We start from the raw sequence: 9,981 nt of genomic DNA on the forward strand, positions 1-9,981 counted from the left end.
ATTCTCTTTTAACAATTTTGAGACTTGCTCCGTCAGAGCAGCTATACTCACTTCAGTACCAACGTGTCTTGTTTCTGGCATGATTTGTGCAAATTACCAACAACTTACTCTATACTGAATTTACTCCTCAGAATAATAACTACTCTAGCTACTCAACTACTTTGTCACAGTTGAGCACTACACACAAGAAGACAAACAAGACTCACAATGAACAACTAAACAAAATTAATCATTCCACCTTGTTATTGCCCAGCGACACTCTCTACAATTGTGCACTGCGTGGCCAAACTGTTTACAAATTGAACATTCTACTGGTACAAACTTCGTGCATGGCTCCCCATGCCCCGTTAAATCACACATATTACATCTCACTGGTACCAAGTACGTTTCCCAACAGTTTCCCTTAAACTCAGATAAATCTGCTGTTTCCGCAGGTCTCACGAAGTGCACTCCCAACAAAGAACGTGCATCCATAGTTATTAACAAAAATCACCTCGTGCACTTACCACTACACCAAATCTGTAGGCGGTGGGCGCGAGCACTTCTGACACCAAATCTGTAGGCGCCCCGGTGGTCCCAGTCGCCTACGGTGGACTGGATGGCCGAGCGGTGACCTCAGGATGCTAGTAAATGGCTATAGAACCGTCAGAAACGCCAAAGAAACATTATTAATTCAGAACACCTTTATTCCTGCCGAGTACAATGTGTCTTGGTGATATCAACGACCTTCCCCGAGTCCTCGCTGACTCGTAGCGATGACACCAGCTCCGGGCCGCACCAGTCTTGCTAGCGCATCGCCGCGTGCTGTGACGTAGCGTAGGAATGTCCTCACTTCGTACTTCAGCTGCGTGTGGCTGGTGGCGCTCGGTTGGCCGGCCGGCTCGACGGCGGACAGCAGGTGGCTCCGGGTTGGAGTCCCGGCGCTATCAGCACGAGAGCCGTTCTCGTAGTGCGGAGTGTACTCTATCCCACCCCGTCTTCTTCCCTGCTCCTCCTGGTGGCTCGGCCGCGGTGGACGGGTGGAACGGGCTGCAGTCCCCCAGCGTCGTCGGCTCTCCCGGTTGTGACGGCGGATGCACAGGGCCTAGGTCCGCACGATCTAGACGATAGCTCACTGATGTGGTAAGCATTGGCGGCAGTCTGCTGTGATGTCTGCTAATCCTGGATTGATGATTGACAGCGGCAGCAGAGAGGACCAGAGCTGGTACTGTCCCCTCACGTCTGCTGCTGGATGGGCCGCCCTTACTGTAACATCTCCTTAATAAAGATTAACATGTCGATCACCGAGCTGAGCGCTACGCAGCGACCCAGTACACATCTAACTGCAAGTCTGACTGCGAGTGCGAATGCCTTGTTGCTATCAAAGCTGGCGTATTTAAAGGAAGCACGAGCGACGTCCTGACGTCATGCTCGTTTGTAATGAACGCATTCGTTCTACTTATACTGCTGATTTATCTGTCGTGCTCGCCCCTTAGGTGTTCTTGCGACAGAGTTACGTGTTGTTACGGCAGACTTACGTGAAGTTGTGAAATGCAGTACAGCTGACGCTATACCTCTGTCTTGCACTCTACGAAAGTCTCCATCTAACACAAAGCCGCGTGCTAAGCTATTCACTCTCGCCTGTTGTGTGTAACCGGGCCATTGCCCCTGCGTGACGATACATTCCGATATGTGCAATCCTCCTACCTCTTGGCCAAACTACTGTCTCTGGCTCTCGGCATAAGCAACGAAACTTTGACAATATTCCAGGTTTCCAACTCTTTACTACTCCGGGACACTACAATACTTCATAACCTGTAACTATCAAGTAGACATCACTTGAATTTTAGCTCACTGAGGAACCTGCAAATGAGAGATGTTTTTCCCGACATTTGAGAAAACTGCATGAAACAGGCTGTGGTGATCAAATTGATTACAAAACTGGAACGCAAGAATCTCGTGCTACAGCAATTTAATGTCTGTTGTATGATAGAAATCCAACATGCAGGTTGGCAGATGGGGGTTATGGATCAAAAATATCAAAAGTAGGTATGCCGATGGTACCTTATTTCGATGTAACGGAGGAGAGAGTGATGCAGTAAATTCTTGTAGGAAGCTGTATTACAAGACAGGCTCTCACGATTTATTTCGTTAATGGATGTGTAATATAGCTTCGCACTGGTAAAACAGAACTCTCCATAGTGCATAACATTGCCATGTACTCTAGAATTATAGCTTGGTTTGTCAAACGTATTATGATCGTGTGTTTTCCAATATGTGATCAAATGGCATGAAAGATTGTATTCTCTAATGTTCACTTGCCTGAAATATTTGTAATACACATGTGCAAGACAGTTTATTTACAGGCACTGATTTGAAGACGAGAGACGGTCTCAGGCCATGTAATTTGTGCATCAAGCTGAAAAAAACTGCTTAACACCGATGTTTTTTCTTCCAAGTTTAAATTCTCGCTTTTTCTTCCCTTCTGATGATAATAAGGATATTCTGTGGTGATCGGTAGTTTTCTCAGCAAAATAGTAGAAGTCTTTTCCCGATTTTACACAGGGTGAATGTGTATAGGTGGTGTGTAGTCTGATCTCTGAATTTTGGTCATCTGTAATCGGCAGCGGTGCTCTTTGTTGGATGCTGCAAAATATCCTGTATGAATTGTGTCATGCAGTCGAACATAAAAACTATACTGAAATCTCTGATGAAACTGAACAAAATGGACTGCACTTATTTTCGTGAAAAGAGGATGTTTATTATCTTTGTGATTGTGTTTTCCTTCTTAATAAATGCTCGATTATAAGAGATGCACTAATGTTAAACACAGTTGTTACTGAGCAGCGTTTTCACCGTGTCCACTTGCGAGGGCAATATGGTGACGGTCTATTAGGTGTGTGTGGTCGCTGGCCCTGACCATTGAGCGGTGTGTGTGGCATGGTAGCACTCATTTATCTCGTATTTAGTTGGCTTTAAATCCTTTTTGTGTTGGTGAAGAAGCATTGTCTCAAGGTGGGCTGGGTTCCAGTCCTCCGCCACTGGAAATGCGGCAGGCTGCAGAAAAAACCGCGAAGCACTTGATAACAATTGACTGTTTGAAAAGGCCTTGTTCACACTGTAGGTGGAGAGACGGAGGCGCAAGGATAAGGGGAGGTAGGAGTACCTATATTTTCGCTAGTGCTTGGCTGTATATCGAGCAGAACGGATGTTCAACTGCCATCCATCTGCAATCTTTTGCCGGTCGGTGTGGCCGTGCGGTTCTAGGCGCTTCAGTCTGGAATAACGGTCGCAGGTTCGAATCCTGCCTCTGGCATGGATGTGTGTGATGTCCTTAGGTTAGTTACGTTTAAGAAGTTCTAAGTTCTAGGGGACTGATGACCTCAGATGTTAAGTCCCATAGTGCTCACAGCCATTTGAACCATTTGAACCCTGAAGTCAAACAGCGATAGATACAGCCCTTTGCTGCATGCTTACAGGTAATACGAGGTGCGACAATAAAGTAATGCGACTGATTTTTTTTAAAAAAAGTTGATTACCGTTTTAGTCAAGTTTAGTGTTGTCTGCTTCAAAGTAGTTCCTTTCTGATTTCACACACTTTCTCCAGCGCTTCTGCCATTGATGGTAACATTTCTGGAACTCATCTTCTGTAATATCCTCCAAGACCCTCGTCACAGCTTTTTGGACATCTTGTGTTGTTTGAAAATGGTATCCCTTGACCGCCGTTTTGACTCTTGGAAATAGAAAAAAGTCGCATGGGGCGATATTTGGTGAATAAGGTGGCTGTGGTAGTAATTTGTTTTGAGGTTAAAAATTGCTGTACCGACAGAGCAGTATGGGAAGGTGCATTATCGTGATGCAGAATCCAATTATCAGCAATGTTGGCACGGACACGAAGAACTCTTTTATGAAGTCTTTCTAAAATTTCTTTGTAGCAATATTGGTTAACTGTTTGTCTGGGAGGCAACCACTCTTTATGAACAATTCCCTTTGAATCAAAGAAGCACACAACCATGGATTTCACTTTTGACTTTGACATGTGATCTGTTTTTGGTCTTTGATCCCATTGCAAACTTTGTCGTTTTGTCTCTGGATCGTACTGAAAAAAAAAAAAACAACTTTCATCGTCTGTGATAACACAAATCAACAATTCTGGATTGATTTCCGTTTGCTCTAAAAGATCGGCTGCCACATTTTTCTGCGTTTCTCGCTGTTGTGGTTGGAGATTTTTTGGAACCATTTTTGCACAAATCTTTCTCACACCAAGATCTTCAGTTTTATAAGACGAACTGTTTCTCGATTGATGTTCAGTTCTTCTGCAATCATTTTCATGGATAATCTTCGACCACATCATACGAGTTCACACACCCTGGCTAAGTTGATATCCGTTGTGAGGTTGATGGTCGTCCACTGCGTTCTTCATCTTCAACATTCGTTCTGCCTTCACTAAACATTTTATGCCAATGAAAAACTTGAGCTCTTAACATAACCTCCTCTCCGAAAGCCTTCTGAAGCTTACCGTAAGTTGTCATCGCGTTTTCATCCAATTTAACGCAAAAAGAAATTGCATTATGCGGTTCCATTTCCCTGATGAGAGACACAAACTTGTGTTAACTTATTACAGCACAACTCATGACTCAGCAGTTGCATCGTTGTGCTGCTTGGACTAGAAGCAGTTTATAGACCTAGGTCAAAGATATTGTTTCTACGCAAGCCTGCAGGGTTGCCACATCTTGCAGAGAAAGTCAGTCTCATTACTTTATTGTCGCATCTCGTACACTTATTAAACTCCTCTCTGTCCAACATCAGCATCTCATCAGTTGATCACACTTGTTGCCAAAAGTAAATAAAGGCAGCCTTTTTTCTGCTAGCTTACAGGTGAAGGGTAGAGTCCGAGTACGTCTGCCACCAGTTTCAATTTGTATTGTGAAATTTTTATCACAGCGGCATAACATCAGTTGTATGGCATCGTCAGTTTTTGAGCTGTATTGCGATTTTAGGCACTCCTTGTGTAGCCCTATACATACAATTGCGTAATTAGGACAGACTTCATAATTAACTACGTTATCACGACCGATCTTTAATTCAGTTTCCCAAACAAAATTAATAAATGTCATTAACATAACCTTCCTCTCCTGCATCTGGTCAGTCTCGTGTGTTTGACTGTGCATTTGGGCTTTCTGTCCAGCGGGATCAGAGTTAAGGTTACTGAAAGGGCATCGCCATTTTTAATTTCCCGCCAATTCGTTGGGGGTGGGGGGGGGTGGGGGTGAGCCGGTACGTCAGCACAGGCCTGTAACAAAGAAATTTCGGCCAAAATTCGAAATTCCAGCCGATAGGGTGGGTGAGGGAGGGGGAGGGGGAGGATTGGGGACGGAAGAGGGGTCGGGGACTCAAGTGCCAGCTGGGAAAAACACGTGAAGTAACCGAAAGAGGGTGGTTCAGGTGAGGAGGGTGGAGGTGATTAGTTGATTACTTTAATTAATTTGCATATAAATTTCATATCAAAATCGCGCTGATACTCCTTACCCTACCTACTACTACTGCATCCACCCTCCTCCTCCTGGCGGAAATACTTACTGATCGCTTTCCAATCCAGGAAGAGCCTTCCTGCAGCAGGCAGTGAAGCTGACTATCTAACTGTTATAGGGAAAAGCACGGTATTATAATAATGATTAACAAAACCAAAGCATTATTTAAGCATCAACAATCATTTAGCGCTGATAGGAAATTCACCTAATCCTTTTGCACAATATTTTCAGCATCGGAAAATAATAATTTGATGCAGTGTTTTGCTGCATTATGTAACACATTGTAACTTCAGTTATCTTTAAGGATATTTGGGTTCAAGCTAACTTGAACTTGATTTTTCAGATAAATAAATCAGGGACATGATATCAAAGGAATTCTAAAAATACCAAATCACTCATACTGAGCTGAAATACGGAGCTGAAATACCGAACAGTTCCGTGACCCAAGTTGCCACGTCTCCACAGAGCAATTTTGCTGACGGAAATTTCGCCTACTCTGTGGGTGCGAGTAACAGCTACACAATCAGTGCCTACTTGTCTGCATGTTACTATGAATTAATGATACCAGCTTCAGAGTGATAAGACTCCAAGACTCATTTACGCGTTATTCTTTACGTTTTCATCTCAGACTAGCATTTTGAACCTACGTCCTCAATTATATCCTGGATTTATTCCAATCTCTGTCTTTCTCTACAGGTTTTACCCTGCAAGTACCATGGAAGTTATTCCCTGATGGCTTCACACAAGTCCTATCGTCCTCTTCCTTCCTCTTGTCAGTGTTTTTCATGTATTCATTTCTTCTTCGATTCTGCCAAGAACCTCCTCACTCGTTACCTTATCAGACCACCTATTTATCAACATTTGTCTGTAACACCACCCCCCCCCCCCCCCCAAATGGTTCGATTCTTTTCTGTTCCGATTTTCCCACAGTTCATGTATCACTACCATACAAAGCTGTGCTGCAAACACACGTTCTCCGAAATTTATTCCTCAAGTTCAAGTTTGGTACTAGCACACTTTTCTTGGCCAAGAATGTTCCTTTTTCCATTGCTTGTCTGCTTTTTATGTCCTCCTTGTTCCTTCCATTATGGATTATTTCGCTGCCTAGGTAGCAGAACTCCTTAACTTTGTCTATATCGTGATACCCTGTTCTTATGTTAAGTTACTCGCTGGTCTCATTTCTGCTACTTCTCATTACTTTCACCTTCCATCGCTTTACTCTCATTCCATATTCTGTACTCATTAGACTGTTCATTCCATTCAGTGGATCCTGTAATTCTTCTTCAAGATAGAAATTTCATCAACAAATCTTACTATCGATATTTTTGCAGCTTGAATTTTAATCCCACAGTTGAACCTCTCATTTATTTGCGTCATTGCTTCTTTCAAAATGGTTCAAATGGCTCGGAGCACTATGGAACTTAACTTCTAAGGTCGTCAGTCCCCTAGAACTTAGAACTACTTAAACCTAACTAACCTAAGGACATCACACACATCCATGCCCGAGGCAGGATTCGAACCTGCACCCGTAGCGGTCGCGCGGTTCCAGAATGTAGCGCCTAGAACCGGTCGGCCACCCCGGCCGGCCATTGATTCTTTGATTTGTGGATTGAAAGGTAGGGTGAAAGATTACATTCCTGTCCCGCTCCTTTTTAATCCGAACGCTTCGTTCTCTGTCTTCCAGTCTTATTGTTCCTCCTTGGGTCTTTCCCTACAGCTTACCCCTATTTTACTCAGAATTTTGAACATCCAACACTGACACTGTCAGGTCCTATGAACGTATCTTGATTTTTCTTCAGTCTAGCTTCCATTATCAACCGCAACGGCACAACTGCTTCTATGGTATCTTACCCTTTCATATAGCTAAACTGATCATCATCTAATAGATTCTCAGTTTTATTCGCCATTCCTCTGTATGTTATTCTTTTCAGCAGCTTGGATCCATGAGCTGTTAAGCTGATTGTGGGGTAATACTTGCACTAGTCTGTCCTTGCTATCTTCAGAATCTTGTCGATGATATGTTTTTGAAAGTCGCTGGTACTTCGCCAGTGTCGTAGGTTCTACATACACAATGTGAATAATCATTTTGTTGCCACTTGCCGCATGACTTTAGAAAATCCGGTGGAATTAGGCAAGTCTCCCTTTTCATAGAGGCGTTCAGAGCACTCGTTCCAGCTATCTCCTTTCTCCTCTGAATTTAACAGCGGAATTCCCACTGCACTCTTAATGTTACCGCTCCTGCTTTTAATTTCACCAATGGTTCGTTCTGGCTTTTCTGGATGACGAGTCTGTCTCTCCGAAAAACATTTGTTTCTAGATTTTTTCGCACTTTATTCGTGGAGGCATTACGCTTTAACTTCCCCTCATTTCCATTTTATTTTATTCCTAAGTGAGTCGTATTTCCATGTTCCTGAATTTCCCTGAACAGTTTTATACTTGTGATTCTTCAGTTTCTCCTGGCGTATTTCTTGCTAGAACAGTTCGCGGGTGTACTGCCGATCCATAATGTCCAACAGGCACAATATTTCGGCGATCAGACATGTCGCCGTCGTCAGGTGCGCTGACGAACTGAGCTCCTGGGGGCGGGCGGCCGTCTTAACTCCCCTGTCCTCGCGAGGCCTTCTCTCCGCGGTCCGCTCCCGCGCGTCAGCGGTCGCTGAGACGTCGGCGTCGGCGTCTGTGGTGGCGTCGGTGTAACTGCCTCGTCCACCCTCGTCGCCCGTTCCTTTCCTTTGCTGAGGGTCTTTTTAATTAGACTCAATGCTGGTTCCCATGTCCTGCTGAGGTTGTAGCCACAATCTCGGTTGATGAGTCCGTCCCTGGTACGAATTTCTATCGCCTCTCTAACGACGCAGTCCAGTATTTAGATGTATGTGCCAAGACCCTGGTATGGTGATTGTCCATTTCGTGATTTTCGGACAAACAGTGCTCTGCGACAGCCAACTTGTTGGGGTACCCAAGTCGAGTGTGCCTCTGATGAGTGCGGCAACGATCTTCGATGGTGCACACTGTCTGTCCAATATAAGTCTTCCCACATTTGACACGGAATCTGGTATATGCCGGCCTTCCGCAAACCGAGATCGTCTTTGTCACTTTCCAATAATGCTCCTGTTCTATTTGGTGGGCAAAAGACAGTTCCTACTCGGTGTTTCCTCAATATTCGTCCTATTTTCCGCGATAGTGCGCCAGTATACAGTATATAGGCAGTGGGTATCTCTTTCTCCGTGACTTCTTCCGTCTCCGCACGCTGAACTGTAGAGGTGGGGAGGAGAGCGCGTCTGATCTGCCATTCCGAGTATCCGTTTTTCCGGAATACTGTTTTCAGGTGTTCCAGCGGTCGAGTTTTATACTTCCTTCTCTTTTCGGTTAACTGAAGTATTTCTTCGGTTTCTCGTGGTTTCTTCGCAGTTACCTTCCTTGTACCTACATTTTCCTTTCAGACTTCTATGGTTGCCCTTTTTAGAGATGGCCATTCCTTCTCAAGAGATCTATCTACTGAACGAATGACTATCGCAATATGTAAAGTCTCAGAGAGCTTCAAGCGTTCTTTTGATTCCGTAGTACTGCCGTATCCCATTTCTTTTCCGTGTTGATTCTTCTTGACCAGTCTCTTAAACTTCAGTCGACTCTTCATCTTCGCTAAATTCTGATGTGATTATATGCTCGAAAACTAGAGTACGAATAGAAGGAATATATTTCTTCGCAATCGCAGAGCAGGATATGTATAAATTACCTAATTAATTTGCAGAATAGAGTTATTTGTAGGACTTTCAAAGTAGTAGTGTTGTTTGTTTCAGTTCAGAAATGTATTGTTTTACCGCAAAAAAGTTCTGTTTTGGTCTGTCAGTCGGCAACAGGAATTCATCCAGAGTTGTGAATGCTTATAATGAGGAGACCTCTCACATTTTCAGCTATTAATACACCGACGTGCCAAAGAAAGTGGCATAGGCATGCGTACTCAAGTACAGAGGTATATAAACAGGCGAAATACAGCGCTGCGGTCGGCAACAATAAGTGTCTGGCGCAGTTGCTAGACTGTTTACTACTGCTACAGTGGCAGGTTATCAAGATTGAAGTGAGTTTGAACGTAGTTTTACAGATGGCGCACGAGCGATGGTACACAGCAACTCCGAGGTAGCGATGAAGTGGGGATTTTCGCGTGCGATCATTTCACGAGTATGCCGTGAATCCGATGAATCCGTTAAAACATGAAATCTTCGACATCACTGCGATCGGTAAAAGATCCTGCAAGAAAGGGACCAACGACCACTGAAGAGAATCGTTCAACGTGACAGAAGTGGAACCCTTCCGAAAATTGCTGCATATTTCAGTTCGGGACCATCAACTAGTGTCACCGAGCGAATCATTCAACGAAACATCGTCGATAAGGGCTTTCCGAGACGAAGACCCACTGGCGTACCCTCGATGACTGCACAACACAAAGCTTTCCCCCCGCCTAGGGCCGTCAACA

The sequence above is a fragment of the Schistocerca serialis genome, chromosome 4 (assembly GCF_023864345.2).
Source record: "Schistocerca serialis cubense isolate TAMUIC-IGC-003099 chromosome 4, iqSchSeri2.2, whole genome shotgun sequence".
NCBI lineage: Eukaryota > Metazoa > Arthropoda > Insecta > Orthoptera > Acrididae > Schistocerca > Schistocerca serialis.